General features: G+C 41.1%; 1 protein-coding gene across 1 annotated transcript in view; it reads right to left on the bottom strand.

Moving 5' to 3' along the window:
- The window catches only part of SH3RF3 (SH3 domain containing ring finger 3), a 246812-nt gene that overhangs the window by 14240 nt on the left and 215826 nt on the right, over nt 1-16746 (bottom strand). The gene's annotated exons all lie outside the window — the stretch shown is intronic.

The following is a 16746-nucleotide window of genomic DNA, read 5'->3' as shown; positions in this document are numbered from 1 at the left end:
GTTTATATGTAGAAATTGGCCATCCTCTGGCACATGCTCCACAATGTTAGGTTAGAGTTGCAAACCAGCAATGCTGTGCAGTAAATTTTCCATTTTTTAAAAATCATACAAGAAGCTTTGCAAAGGTCTATTAGATTTCTTCCTCTTTTGTCAGAAGTGTAAGCCGTTACCCAAACAATCTTCAGAGTCTCAGGGCTGTGAAGTTTAGCTGTACTTGATAATTTGTTCAATAATAGGATCCCAGGGGATAAAATCGAACCCAGAAACAGCAAGACTTATGGAACAGAAACTCTCTCTATATATTCAAGTAGGAACACTTGTTGGAAATACAAGCCAGTAATTTATTTATTCTCTGTAGACAAAATGTCCCATGCAAGGTTTAAAATTATGCTCTTTTATGTTCTGACTGCTGAAGTAATTTCTCAAAGAAGCTTTAAGGAATAGAAAGGCTACAATAAACTAAATATAAGATTTTAAAAGATGCTAGGATTCACTACAGTAAATGTACTTGGAATGTCTGGTATCTCTGCTTCCGAAGTTCTTGTCAGCACTCCTTAACTGTCATGGACTGGTAAGAAAACAGAAATACCTTAGATGCCAAGACACAGAAGACATAAAATGAAGACAGTTGTTGTCACAGAGCCAAAGTCCACTGATTTTTGAAGAGCAGAGTCTGAACTGCTGTCCTAGGGTGATCTGTGCATCCGGATCCTGGTCTCCTGCATACCACTGGTCATGTTTTAAAAGAGTGTTTTGCACTTACAGGATGAAAGGATCCATCCTGTCAAGATGTTCACCCAGGCAGAATCCATGGAAGCTAAGGGAGGCTGGCCATATGGCACCACCAGGTCAAAAAAATTAAATCAATTCCCCTGGAAACAATAGAAAAGCAGACCAAATGCCCCTGATAAATATCTTCTTTTCCTGATGGGAAGGGACTGTATGGAAAGTGCATTCTGGAATTCACCTGAAACACCAGAAAAATACTGCAGTTTTTCTCTCACTGTCTAATTAAGAAATATTGTTGCTGTCACCATTATATAAAATTTTAAAGCTCTTCATGAAATTGCAAAACTCTTCTGTCCCTGTGGCACACTGAAAAAATATCTCTAATGATCCCAGCATCCTGTGTCAATATGCATTTGAAGGTGTCCAAAGGTCAGTGACAGAATACAATAGCCATTGTGGGGCTCCAGAGAAACGGCTATTGTGCAGCAGTGAGCACTTTGAGCCTCTTTAATTGGCACTCTTGCAAATGCAAAGTAACTATGTGAATCAAAGCCCTGTATAACAAACAATTAATATTCCTATGTGGTAGCAGCTTTTCTCATTTTTGCTTCTAATTTAAATACCTTGGCAAATTTTCATTAGAAAAACCTTGTGCAACTTAGACCATTTAAGGCACAGAAGCACAGAAGCAGAAATATTTGGAATGAAGGAGGTGCATATACTCACACCCATCTACACATTGAAAAGCAGATGTGTCTGACAGTCATTCAGTTTTGTTTTCAAGAATGGCTTCTACTCCACAGGGTTAGCCCTGGCAAAAATTTCAACTCTTAAGCTACTATCCCTTAGAAAACAGAAAGCTATAATGAACTTGCTGATCTATCCTTTGTTCTACTTTAATAAAAGAAAAAATAAAAAATTGATTTTTAGCCCCTGCTGAGCATTTTACTGAACTTTTGAAACCAAGATCTGTGGTCTTGGAAGAGAGAAGATGACTTAATTCAATTGCCAAGCCTAGTCAAAACCTGAGCAGTACCATCCTTCAAGCAGTGTCCTTGGGCAAGGTACTTAGAGGTGCCCTGATAGCAACCACTTTGTGTGTGTGGAGATTAGACAGTATGCCCTGCTCTTTCTCCCTTGGAGTCTGGCTCTCAGCCTCCTGGTATCACATGGCCACATCCTCTGCTGATGCTGCTCACAGCATTTCAAGCAAAAGAAGCACTGTCAGGAACTGATAATTTAGTGCGACATCACCCATGAGAAAGAGATTGGGTTTGAACCCTCTGTGATCAGCAGTTCAACCTAAACCACAACATGCCTCTCTCTGTCTCTAAAATGAGACTAAGTTGAAACTCCTCCTTGTGCTGTGGGAATTTGTTCATGATTCTAGTATTACAAAGCTCTACATTTCTTTGGGAGCAACCAGCTTTTTTCCATGGCTTTAATATTTAAAAAAAAAGGGAATGGGATGTTAGTATGCAGTCCCAGCAGTGATTTATTGCAAATGTCCAAGTATTATGAATTCATTTAATATTTAGTGTAATAGCAGCCATCCTTCACTAGAAATTAATATTTATATGTCTATTCAAGACAGTCCTTCAGCAGTTTCACTGTAAATCAATGAAGCATTAATGGACATAAATGCTGTAGAGAAATCTACACCAATTGGTTACAGACTGTGTCACTTTTGAATAGAGATAAGAAGTTTACAGGGGAGATATCTGATGACTTTCAGAAATGTTTTTGAATCTAAAAAAATAGTTTACTTTTTTTCCATTCACAGATGGTTGTTGTATTGTTTTCTAGGAAATCTGTAATCTACTGAAACAGCTGTGTAATTATTGAGTTTTCTTTGTCTAGTAGCTACATTTCCAATTGACTGCAAACTGTGTTTGACATCCCTACCCCCTGAATCTGCCAAGGTCAGACCTTCACATCTGTGTTGATAGATGGATTCCCAGTGTGGACAGCACTTCTCCCATCTCCTGGTTACTGCCCACATGTTTATATGAATTTAAATCATCACCTTTGTGTTGCCCAGATTTTATTCTAGGATGTTCAGAGTCAAAACTTTCAAACCATTAATTTCAAAAGGATTCAAAGGAAAGCAAAAGAACAAAATTAGCCCTTACAAATAAATTCCAGGCAGTTTCTAGTTAAGAAAAAAAACCTGACTGGGAACACAGACAGTATAGACAACTCAGGATTTTTTCTCTGGCACAGCTGAAAGTGGAGGATCTGTTCCTATGGGGTAGCATGAAGGAATCTCAGAGGATATGAGTCTCTAGCAGCACAAGGATGGGATGGGCAGCACTTCTGTGACCCTAGAGCATACCTTTAGGGAAGCCAGCACCTGGACAGGTCTAAGTTCCTCTCAATATGCCAGTGTGAGAATGTTTGGGAAAGTGAATACTGTCTGAGCTTAAGAACTCACAAAGGATTAGATCAAAATTAAAGTCTGAGATATGTAAATGTTGAAATATTTTGCTTCACAGTAATTGGGGATGATTTTTCCCCTCATTAATAACTCACTTGAAGATAATAACTAGCTCTTCTTTCAGCTTCAGAGATGAGATGAGCACAGAATGCAGCTACTTCATTGATGACTGAGTGATAACAGAGTGCCCTGTCTGCAAAGCAATAATCATGCCATAATCTAAATACCAATTACATGTACTGGCTATATTAATACAGATAGATTTTTTTTAAGCCACCCAATACACAGAACATTCTGGTTTAGTTTTCTTCCTCTGCAGCTCCTGATACTTAATTTTCTGCCTATCCAGGTTCATTAAACAAATGAGGAAACCCTACTGCAGCTTTTAGAAAAGCTGTCTCCAGTCACTGAAATAAGGTAATTTCTCATGCAACACCAGTTACATCAATAGATAAGACAGCCAGAGGGAGAAGAAGAGGTTTCATTTAAAATTAAGAAAAAAGAAACAAAACTGTTTAAGTGCTGCCCTGAGTCCTATGAGGGCTCAAAAGCCCTCACAAATCAGGAACTCATCTATCAGTCAGTGCCCCCAAAACACCACTTTTATTGCTTGTTTAACTTGGTCAGTGCCTGTTTGAGTAAATGTAAGTTAGTGGCTGGAGAACAGTGCATTTTTATTCTGATTCCAGCATGGCTTCTGGTGATTGATGCTTGTATTGAAGCAGCAGGTCATATTTTGTATTATGTCTCTGAGGAAAAAAAGCTATCTGGTTTTTTTAAATCTGTAAAATTATTTGACTTGGGATTTTGGTAATCATTCAAAAAGCCCTGACAAAACCCCCAAGCCAATATCATCTCAAAGGGAAGCTTCAGGTCTGAAATATCTTTGGATATGTATTTATCATGTGCAATTTGCCAGTATTTCTCATGAGGCATTGAACAAGACAACAGCAATTACTTACTACACAATTTCCTCTGATTTTAGGGAAAGACTAGTCTGATATCATATATTATATGGAAATACTTGCCAAAGATTTAGTTTTTAATGGAGACAACTGCTCCTGGCCACAAGTCTATTATAATCTCACTATACATGTAACATGCCAAGAAACAAAAAGGATTTTAGGATCATAGTATCTTTAGCTTTGAAATTCCAGTGACAGCAACATGCATACAGATGTGCACAAAATATTTTATTTATTTATTATTAATTTGAAGATAGATACTATTAAAAATAGAGGAAAATAAAAAAAATGTCTTGCTAGACCTGTCTAGGAATTTTAAATGTTTGGAAAATAAAACTGAGAATAAGAAATTAGATTTCAGGTCCCAATACAGCAAAGCACGTAGGCACTTCATCATGTGCTTCTGTTGAACTGAGGCAGATGCAACGCTCTAGAGACTACAAAAAGAGATAAAGAGGGAATCTAAAAATATATTTCAATATTCAATTTAGATGGAATATTAGATCTTTCAAACACTGGAGCAAAGTTAAAGGCTAGCTCAAAGGGAAAGAAAAAACAAAACCAACTGAAGAGGAAGCAGAGAGTCTCAGCTATCATTAAGGTTCCTGGAGGCTGCAAAATTCAGAAGAGGTAGAAGGTGAAAGACACTCTGACAGGGTTAAGGGTGAATGAGATGACCTGCTCCCCTGATACTGTAGCAGTTTTAGGGCTACTTTGTCATGGGAACAGCTGAAACACAGCACAAGGAGTTGAAAACTACTGCTGTGATGAGGTAACTCAAAATTGTGCACCAAGAAATTGAAAGGCAAGAACACCAGCAAAGAAGTGATGAAACCATGGCTCTCAAGGAGACTGTGTGAGATTTCCACTTTCAAGCAGCCACCCTCTCACCCTCTCTAGAACTAAGGTCAGATTGATGTGTTTTAGTCCTAATTTTAGTCCACCTCTTCCTTGAAGTGTGAGCAATCTCTTTGGTACACAAAATAAAGGAGTAGGCCTGATATCCTTGTACATTTGACACAGCTTCTTTCTTTGCTCAGCAATCTACTGGACTTCAATTATCCTACAACAAGTAAGGGAAAGTCAGCTCAAAGCATGGAGATCTCCCCTCTCTGCTCCAGTCTCCTGCCCACCACACTGCCTACATAGAGAGGCATTAAGTACATACTTTGGGCATGCTTGGAAAGCAGAAAACTGACAGGAAATACCGACCTACAAAACCCCTTCCTGTGGAGATGATACTTGGGAAATGGATTGATTTTTTCCCACAGTACAGGAATTAGGGGAACCTAAATGAGATTATCAGGCAAATGGTTGAAATGAAAAAAATAGGAAGCACTTTTCCACATAACACATAATTAAATGGAGACTTCATGCACATAGTATTGCGGAAGCCAAAAGTATGAAGAGGTTCAAAGGGGATTAGACAAATTAATGGAGAACAGACCTAGCCAGGACTATTAAAAAGTGGTGTGAATCCAAACTCTGCTTCAGTAAATCCCAACAGGTAAATGAAATAGTATTTAGAGCACACACAGGGTAACTCCACCTTGCTATAAAGAGACCGTAAAAACAGTAATGTTCTCAGAATTATTGCTATGCTAAAAAATTTAGGTATTTTGGCAAAGCTTAGGAAACAGGACAAAACCAGGAATGAGCCCTCCCTTGTGCCCTCTCAGTTTTGGGAAATCAGCTGTTCAGGGACTTCCTCAGCTGCAAGGGTCTGAGAGAGGGCAAAAGGCAGCCATCAGGATGCAGTGTCAGCCAAGGAAGAGACACAGAGCGTTGGGAACCACAGCCCCAGAGCACTTTCACAGCCCTGCAACTGCAATTTGGATTCCTCAGCTCCATCTCTGCTGTGGAAACCTCAGATCCAGGGCTGCTGCACTCACACTGCACCAAGGAGCCACAAAAGTACCGGTGACAGGGCTGACAAGGCCTTATTCCTTCTTGGATACCAGCTTGCTTCCTAACCCGACATTGCACTGCCTTTGCACATGCCAAGGGCTTCCTTGCAGCTACCATGGGGGTCTCCTGCACTATGATACACTGTGTCTTGAGGACATAACCTAATCTGAAGCCTAGAAATGTTGCACCTTTGTTTTAATACAAATCAACTGTGGTAGACTAACTGTACTTTCTAGAGAATGGGAGCAAAACAGCTGGACAGACCATGAGCGTTCTTGTGAAACTTTAGGCTGATTTATTCAAACTAGAGGATAATCCATCACAGCTTGACTACAGCACAGGATTCTGAAATGAGAAAAAGATGTACAATTAAATTAACTGCTAGATGAACTACTTAAAATTAATGTTTCTAAATAAGATGGTTTAGACTGACTGGTTAGCTTGCTGCTCCTTGTCTCACATAAGGAAGTGAAAACGATTTATTGGTCCTGGGAAGCATTGATTGGTCCTGGGAAGCAACACTCAGATTTTGCAGTAAGCCAGAGCACTCTCACTCACAGAACACCTGAATGAAAGAGAATCAATGACAGAAGTCACAATGTGCTTTGACATATTTTAGTCTTACACATAGCTGGCTCTGGCTCTACCCATTCATGAGGGATAGATTTTGTTTCAGAAGCAAACAGTTAAAATTGCTTGGCCTTCCTTTGTAATCTTGTTAAATGACAGGCAAGTGGCACTTGTGCTTTTATGGAAAGCAGAAACATGAGGGTAAATGGTTTGGATTAGTGGAGGCCATCTTGTGCTTTACCCCTGATGTATCTATTCCCACTTGGTCGATCTTGTTCCAGCAGCTGTGGCACCTCAGGCTGTAATTTCAGCACTTCCAACAAACCACACAGTATTAGGCTGGCCTGCACTCAGAGGGAAGACTGCTTGTGGAAAAATCAGGTATCACAGGAGGTATATTCTCTTCTCAAAATCAATTGCCCACTGGAAGAAAAAGAAGGTTTGTCAATAGACAGGGCAAAATTGCCAGAATTTGTGTGTATACTCATTATGGTGAAATAATTCCTTCCAAGGATTAAAAACAGCTCCTAAAAGATGCATTTAGCTGGAGATACAGGAGTCAGCTGAGACTGACAGCATACATCACACTTGCATGGACTGTGGCCTAGAGGGGATCAAAGCAGAAGCTCCTCTTGCCTATATTTCTGAAAATTATCTGGGCTTTGCACTGCTGCTTGGGCAGCCTGGACTGAGTGAGGGACAGGAATGAGAGGGGGCCCTGATGGTCCTCAGATGGTCTGAAATTTCAGAAGCAGGTTCCTGACACCATCAAAGCCACAAGCATGAACATTTTTCTCTTTCTGAAGGCTGGCCTCTAGTTTTGGCAGTTATCACAGCATCAAACTGGAGAATTCCCCAAACATTTCTGATTTATTTCATGCATTAAAAACATCAGGCCTGTTCCTTCTCCCTCCTACCATCATGACAGCATATCTGAAACAAAGCAGTACTACTAACACGCTCAAGCTGATGTCTTCTGCTCTGGGTGCAAGAGAAGCTCAGCCCCTGAGCACACAGGGGCATGCAGGGAGTCACAGGTGCTGTATTTCCATGGGCATCACAGGCCCTGCTGGGATGTCTCTTGCACAGGGACAGAACTGCACACTGATTTGTGATCAATTACTGAAGTGCATAAGCTTTGCAGGCAAAGCAGCTGAGGTTTCTGTAACTTCCCCTGTCAGCTGTGTTACAGACAGGCATTTTCACTCTTACTGTACTTCCAAGCAGCCCTGTGAATTACTCCTAGGACACACTAAGATGGCTGAAGTAGTTTTCTCACATGAAGATCAATTGATCAAGTATACTCTTTAAAAAAATGAAGAAAGAAACCCAGAATAATTTAAAATATTGAAAAGAAAGTGGCTGTCAATGTCAGAGGAATGACCAGAGGAATGAATTGTAAATGACAAGTTCTTTGGTAAAGTCACCAAGAAACTGTCACTTTCCAAATGCCACAACACTTGGGTTTTAATTACTAGAGAACTTTGCCATGACAAAAAAGCTTGCTTTCTCAAGTCTTGGCAGCACATGTCATAAGAGCATCCTCTCTTCATCAAAAACTAGTATTTCATATTTTTACCTAGCTTCATCTTTTTTCTGCTTAAAAAATACACCCTCTCCCCATTTGCTTAAAATATCCTATACTAAAGACAGGTCTCTAGGAATATAGAATTTCTCTTTGTTAAATTAAAGCGCAGAGCAAGAAGAATCAGCAAAGAGAAACAGAACTAACCAAAGGGAATAACTAGGGCATAAGCAGGGAAGGGAGCCAATAGCACTGCAGCTTTTTTTCCCTTTTGTACTAACCCTGGTTTTACTATTTTTTTTTTACTATTTTGCTATTCTGTCCCTCCATTTACCTTCCCTTCATTTGTCTGTTTAGCCCTCTTCTTTTTCCCTGCCACATGACCTGCAGATACGACCATGAATGAAATGCAACTGAGTTACACTCATTTAACTAATTACCACTCGTCACGTGTGCTACCCAAGCCAATGTTCTCCATTGCCTCATTCTATCCCAACTGTGAGACAAAACATGTTAGCTCAAATGTCAGGCTTAAACTGATCTGGGTAGCCCAAGATGTGTGAGGCTATGCTTTATGCCAGGGCTGACAGCAGGGTAATATCAGTGAGAAGCATCTCACACAGGCTGCACACAGACTCACATCTGTAACCTCAAGTGCTCTCTGAACACAAATTTGTTGCATGTCTGGATTGTGCTATGCAATAAGGCAGTGACATCTGGTTGGTGTTTTCATTTGCAACTACTGCAGAAATAATTACCAATGACAGCACATATACAGCATATTCCTCTTCACTCTGCCAGCTAGTTGACTGATGCAGAAGAGGCCAGTGTGACCTGAAATAAATGGTAAATCCTGCCAACCAATGGAAAGAAATGGTCAATTTTAACACGTAAGTTAAAAATACTTTTGTGAAGATGTTGGGCAAATATATCTCACATCTGAAAATGATGGAAACTATATAAAGATAAAATCCCTATTGCACTGGAGCAGAAATGACAGCTTTGTCATTCCATCTCTGAGCCTGCCTACCACAGATGAAGATGAAACACCCTTTACACAAGTCAGATAACGGTGCAAAACTGCAGGGGTTGATCGACAGACTGGCAGGCTTTCTGATTTTCATTTTAGCAAAACAGAGGGGGTAAACATTCACTTATAATTGTCCCATCCTCAATTTGATCCTGGTTGATTGGAATGTCTCTGTCTATAAAGATAACAGAATTAGTAGCCCATCAGTTAAGCAATCATGATTTCTATTCAAGGTCCTGTACTATGATTACTTTGCTGTATCTGACAATCTTCCCAGAGCAGTAGGCAATATGATGAATGCCTTGCACTCTCCTTCCTGCCAGAACAGCAATGTGTTTGTCTAAGGACCCCCTTCCAGTCTCCCTCTTTTTAACTCAGCAGTATTCATGCTGCTTCAGAATTCCAACCACAGATAACCAGATGCTACCAGTTGCTTTGCAATGCTTTCCAGTTAATGATTTTCTGTCAAACCATGATGACATTTCAAGTAGGTACCATTAGGGCTTGTCTCAGTCCTAGTGCTAGTCAATCTTTCCATTAATTACTTGCTATGTGAGCTACTGAGTGTATTCTAAAACCAGCAGTGAGCACTGAGCTGATTGAGTCCCCAAGCAGTGTCCTGGTTTTACCTGGGACAGAGTTAATTTTCTTCATAGTAGCTTGTATGGTGCTGCATTTTGGATTTGTGACCACACAACAGTAGTAACGCCCTGTTTTAGTTAGCAAGCACCCTTGCACATTGTAAAGGCCTTTTCTGCCTCTCACTCACCCACCCTACCAGCAAGGGGGCTGGGGGTGCAGCCAGGGACACAGCCAGGACAGCTGACCCTAGGTGACCAAAGGGATAACCCAGACCATATGGCATCATGCTCAGCAACTGAAAGCCTGGGGAAGAGGTAGGAAGTGGGGCACATTCAGGGTGATGGTGTTTGTCATCCCAAGTCAGCATCACTGTAACAGAGATGAAGACCTGCCTGTCAGTGGGAAATGGTGAGTGAATTCCCTGTTGTGCTTTGCTTGTGTGGCAGTTTTTGCTTTACCTATTGAAGTGTCTTCATCTCATTCCATGAGTTTTCTCACTTTTACTGATTCTTTCCCCCTTACCACTGTGGCAGGGAGTGAGTGAGTGAGTGAGTGAGTGGCCGTCTAAGCTGCCTGCCAGGGTTAATCCACAACAGCAGGATTAAAAGGGTAAGAATTCAAAACAATTTTCCTAAAATTGAGAAATTATCCCAAATCCCCATAATGAGATCTGCAAAGACAAGCATGATATGCAACTGCTGGGAATGAGAAACCAAATGCACACTGCAATATGAGGAGTGACTGGCCAGCCAACAGCTCTGCAAAGGGACATAGAAGTTACACTGGATCACAAACTGGGAGTGAGTCAAGATGCTGTTGTGAAAAAGACAAGCTTTATCTGTAAACAACTCATATATAAGTAATGGAAAGTGCTTACTCCACCCTCATTTGCACTAACAAGATCTCGGCACAACTCCACTCTGGGACACTACTCCACTACCCTACCTTAAGACTCCAGCAAGCTGCAGACTGCCCAGAGGAGAGATGAAAGTGTAATCAGAGGTCTAGAAAACATTACTGTGAAGAAAGGCAAAGAACTGGGCTCAGTGAGGTTGAACAAAGAGAATTCTGAAGGACCAAACACATTATTAGTTCTCTAACATGTGAAAGGCTGTCAAAGGAAAGCTGATCAGCAGTTCCATCTCGAACAAGACATGAAGAAGCAAGATTGAATTATAACCATGAAAGATTTGTGAGGGACAATAATTTTCTGACCTGAGGAACATGAAAGGACAGCAATGGATTGTTCAGGGAAGTTGCAGAACTGTCTTAGTGGAACAATTTCAAGAAAAGTTAGACATCTGTGGTGGGAAGTCAGCATCTACCTGACTTCCTCACGGATGATGAATGGAAATCCATTCCAGGCTTTGGGGCCACCATCCTTAGTACCCCTCCTGTGCCACTGTATCTGCTGGCCAGTTGTATCTCTCAGCCAGGCTCACTCGAAGTCTGCCAACCAGGAGTATCTGGCTTGGATATAAAACCTGTCCAGAAAAATTTTAAAAGTTGGAAAATCAGTTTCCTCTTCTATGTCCTGGTCAAAGCCTAGTTTATTCATTTCCCTTGCCACAGCAGGCACCATTGTGTTGACAGGATCTGCCTGCCTGACCTCCTCCCTCTTCTGTCTCAAGACTAAAGGTATGAAAAATAACATGACGTTGTACAGGAGGGAATAGAGATCTCTGAGGTCATAAAAAAGCCACCTAGATCCATTAAAAAATATACTAGTTCTGGACTGATCATGAATTGGGACAAAAAACTACAGCACAGGAAATCTACTTTACTGCAAAATAAGTTGGCCATGGACTTGCATTAAATCACTTCTTCTCTCCCTAAGGCATCTGGTGATGAAGGCCAATGCCAATCTGCTTCTAGTCTGCTGAACACAGTGATCTGAGACTGAAGGTTAGTATTACAGCTTCTGCAGTATTAACTTACAGAAGCATGTCAGTGAATACGAACCAAACAAAATATATGCAAAAAAAGGTAAAGCAACAGGTTGAGTTCTGCCTTTATAATAAATTGCTTTTTAGAAGGTTGACTGCCTGACACACTATATTAATCGATTCCAGGCAGCCTGCAGATGTAGTGTCAGAAAAGTGACTTTTGCATGGTGTGCTTTTTGAATTCCTGACACTCATCTTTTCTCCAGAGGGCAAAATAGTAAGATTTTTTTTTCAGTCCTTCAGAGACTTCCATGTCTTCACTTGGTCTGAAGAAAATTACTAGATGCTTGAGACATTAGAGTCAGCCTGCGTTGTTATTTTTTTCAACTGAAAGTGGCTTTACTATTTTGCTAAAGAAAGGCCGAGGGGTTGTACATTTTTATACTGCTTCTGCAATATGAATAATAAACAAAAGTGTACAAAATAAGATAAATATCCCTTTGCTACAACTTGGTTATGCCCTTGAGTTACGTACCAAAAATAGAAACATGCCACAGATATTTGCTGACTGTTTCAACATGCTATTCCTACAGTATTGATGTTTTGTCAGAAATGGCAATTTCTTTCAGTTTACGTAATTCTTCTAGTAGAGCTTGCTGAAAGATTCCTGCATTGACTGTAGATATTTTAACCCACCTAGGAAACAGAAACATTGGCACTAAAAAGTTGATTAGAGAAAATTTTCACAGGAAAGTTCAGCCTTTGTTTCCATTAAAAAAAAATGCATTGGCAGTTAAAATTAAATTTCTTGTAGCTCAGTGAGTAATCTCTGTTGCCTCTTGGTGGTTTAAGACTTATTGGTTTGTGTATTCACAGTTGGAAAACCACTGAAGAAAACAAATGAGTCCTGAATGTGCGGGATGCCAAGATGCCACCAACTCTGACACACTGCAAGTTGTTTCATTGTTTTCAAGGCATCCAGCTTCCTACTCTGTTTTTCTGCTGGAATGGTTTCATCATGCATTTCTTCCTTCCTGGGAGTGGTGAGGTAGTGTCAGCTCATGCCAGCTCTGTGTGTTACCGCTTCAGGCAGAAAGGAGAACTACGGGGACAGGAAGATCATTCACACTCTGGGCTTTTCAAGCCATGCATAGGGACTGGGACCTTGATGCCATGAGGGAATGAGAGATGAAAACGTGTTCTTCAGGAACAGGGCAGGGAGAGGGCAGAAGGCATGAGGGGATGCTCAGCTCCAGAGCTGTGTGGTCTGGGGTGGGGATTGGCCCCTATGATCCCGCAACAGGCGGAGTGTGTCAACGTCTCCTACTGATAGCAGAAGAGCACTTACATTTCACCCGACTAATCCAAGGACGTAGTTGCCATCCCCACCCACAGCCTGGCCCCATCCAGCCATCTGGTCCTGCATGATTTCTTCTGCAGGCAGGGGAATGCCATGGGAACGCCAGTGCCGGGATGCTCACACGCAGACACACACTCGCGCACACATACGCCTCCAGCCTTCTGCTTCCAGTGCTCCCTTGCATGCTCTTTCTTTTGTCAGTTCTACTTTCTTCCTCCAGCCGTGCTAAGGATTTAGAAAAAGCTCCCGGGTCCTCTGTGCTATAAAATTAGGTCTCTACAGGTGCCAGGAGAATTCTGTGCCTTGGCATCCAAACAGCTTCATCTCCAGTTAGCAGATAAACTGAATTTCCTCTTGAAGTTAAAGCACTCTCCAGCTTCTCTTCCCCAGGATCCACTTCCCCTTAAGGCCGTAGAATGCAGCACAGAACCACTCAAAAGAGTGTTAGAGAAATCCACTGCGGACACTTGAGAAATCCTGTGACAGCACTGTGAGGCAGATAAGCAGAGGCGGGGGGAGAGGAGAGAAAAAAGGAATAGCTTTCGGAGACTGCTTGGCAGCAAAGTCAGCGCTTGAAATATCTGTGGGGAGTTTGAAAGCATTTCCTAACATCAAAAATGTGAAGAAGAAAAAGAAATTTTGATCAATGACTTATTGCCCTTGATCTAAGCAAAAGAATCCTAGCCAGTCAGAAATAACAGAAATCTGTTTTATTGTAAAGCTTAAGTTTTCTATGTTTTGACAGCTGGGGCTCATGCTTTTCGCTGGGTAATTTGCCAGCTTTAAAATATTCATCACTGAGTTGCCAGGTTTTTGTCCTTTCAAACTGAGCTCTAATGATGAAGGAGAAGGTGCTGGAGAGATTTTAAGCATGAATTTTCTGCCCTAAAACAGAACTTTGTGGCCTGAGTTCACATGACCAGAAAAAGAGATTTCTGCTCCCTGGCCAAGTTTCTGGTGAATCACTTGCTGGTCACTGAGCCAAGATTCACTTTCTGGAGCATGGGAAGCAGTGGCTTATTTGTGATGAAGACAGTCCCTTTGCCTTTGTTGAGGGGAAATGGATTAACAGTATGTATTCTGTGCACAAATCTTGAAAGAACTGAACTAAAACATTCCAGATTAAAGCATCCTTACCAAGAAACAAACCGGAACATGTTACACTGAAAATTCATAGCTGATTCTGAAAATGATCCGTGAAATGCTGGTGTTGGTGGCTCTTGGATCAAATCAGATGTCTTACAGACTACTCAGGAAAATTAGTGTCATAGAATTTATTCTTTTTGATGTATACCTTTAGATTTCTATTCCAATGTTGCTCCCTCTTAATGCATCCTACACTTATTCTAAGAATTCAAGTCAGGCTCTTCTGGTCTTGTGCAATTTTTTTATTGCTATGTCTTGCACTGTTTTCATTTCATCACTCAGTTGTTATCGTTCTGTTTCACACCTGTGCAGCTTAGTGGGCTTTCTTAGTTTAACATAAGGGAAATATTTTTCCCAAATTGAAAAATGTTAAATAATTTCATAACTGCTAAGAAGACTGAATTCCTCTTCCAGAAACTTGGGGTCAGCCTCATAGACTTAGTATCTGAAAAAGCTGCTTGCATCAACTCTGTCCTTAGCTTCCCCTTCTCATCACAGGTGACCACTATTTTTGTCACATAATTTTATATCTACAAAGTCCTTGCAAGTCCTCAACACTTCACTTTTGAGACTGATCTTTCATTTTCTAGATAAGGAATTAAAATGTCTTTGGGGATATGAAGTGATAACAAATCCCTTTCAGTCAGGGACAAGTTAATATAAAAAGAAGTTGCAATGCAGAGACTAAGAGTAAGTAAAAACTGAGAGTGCATAACTGTGTAGAATCTGGTTCTTCAGGCAGTTTCAGGTTGACCATCTGATAGCTTAATTGGACAGCTAATGTGAGCTAAGGTCAAAGAGCATCTCAAGAGTTTACGAAGCCAAATTTCTAAAGGGCCTTGATCTAGTCTCTGATGCTTCATAAAGCCAGAGTGGGCAACTAAGTGCATGCAGGAGGCCTGCCCTGAGGGACGCTGCCAGGTAGGACTGGGCACTGGGCTGCAATTCAGGAGAAGGATGAGAAAGGCACTGACAGGAAGGGGGAGTGGTGGAGAGGGAAGTCTCTCTGGTCATGTCTATTCTGGCATAAAAGACAAGGTCAGGATTTAGCAACAAAGCTATGTCTGCATCCATTAACCTTTGTGGGCATGGCTTATATCAGCTTCCTGCTCTACTCTGCACTGGTGCAGCCTTACCTGAAGTCCTGTGTGCAGTTTTGGGCCCACAATATAAGAAACATATAAAGCTATTAGAGAAACATATAAAGCTATTAGAGAGCATACCACGAAGATGGTAAAGAGCCTTGAGGGGAAATCATGTGAGGAGCTTCTGAGGTAACTTATCTCATCCTGGAGAATGAGAGGAAACCTTACAGCAATTTACAACTTCCTCATGAGGAGCAGTGCAGGGGCGGGTACTGATGTCTCCTCTCTGGTGCCCAGTGACAGGACCCGAGGCAATAGGCTGAAGTTGTGCCAGGGGAGGTCTAGGTTGGATATCAGGAAAAGTTTCTTCACCCTGACAGTGGCTGGGCACTGGAACAGGCTCCCCAGGGAAGCAGTCACAGAACCAGCATGACAGAGTTCAAGAAGCATTTGGACAATGCTCCTGAGTACATGGTGTGCATCTTGGGGTTGTCCTGTGCAGGGCCAGGAGTTGAACTTGATGATCCTTGTCGGTCCCTTCCAACTCAGGATATTTTATGATTCTGTGAACTAACACTCTCTCAGGACAACACAGGAGCGTAGTTTGTGCCACACCACTTACCAGGACTGTTCTTGATGAGCAGTCTGGATGTAGCCATCCTATTTTGGGCAGAAAAAAAGCTTAGAGGCATGGATACAAGTCATGCAGGGACATTTGCAGGGCCAGAAAATAGGCCTTGGCTCGTTCTGTTTTGCAATGTAGTTCTCACACCAGCATCATGCCAAACATACTGTATCATTTGAGGAATGCATTTATTTTGAGCAGGACTGATACTTGAGAAAGTGAGTGACACTGGTGAAAACAGACAGATGTGTACTGATTTAGTCTCCACATGCAAAACTGTTGGTGTGTGTTCAAAGTAATTTTCTGAAGATGTATCTCTTCTTATCTTAACATCAGGAAACAGCAGCCTAGTGTATTTTCCCATTTGTTGTAACTTGTTAATCTAGATCCACTATATATTCCAGGGACCCAGTTCCTAAATTTAAAGCTGCAAACAGACTTGTTCTCTCAGCATACTTGTAAGAAATGTTTAATTTTACATTGCCAATTTTCAAATATTTCAATATACTTGGGCTAGGTAAAACAGTAAGGAATTGCTGTAACACAGTGACGAATTAATGACTTGCTTGATAGCACAAGCTCTTATTTTCCTCTCTGTCAGCTCTTGGGCCAGACATTTTGGAAGAGTTTAATCAAAATCCTCATCAAAAGCCAAATGACTGGATTTTAAAGAAAGTTTAATTACAGTGGTCAAACCACCCAGCATGATTTGCTTGATTTGATTAACATAATGAAGAGCTCATTTAATGAGAAATGCATTAATTCATTCAAACAAGTGGTTTTATCAGTAGTATTAAGCATCAACCCAGATTATGTACAGCAGAAACTATTATAGCAAAAATTGAGCAAGGTCAAAGCAGTAGTCATACCATAATTACAAGCTGTTAGCTGTAATCTA

Source organism: Molothrus aeneus, chromosome 2, assembly GCF_037042795.1.
Source record: "Molothrus aeneus isolate 106 chromosome 2, BPBGC_Maene_1.0, whole genome shotgun sequence".
NCBI classification, from domain to species: Eukaryota; Metazoa; Chordata; class Aves; order Passeriformes; family Icteridae; genus Molothrus; species Molothrus aeneus.
This window is presented reverse-complemented; position numbering and strand designations above follow the sequence as displayed.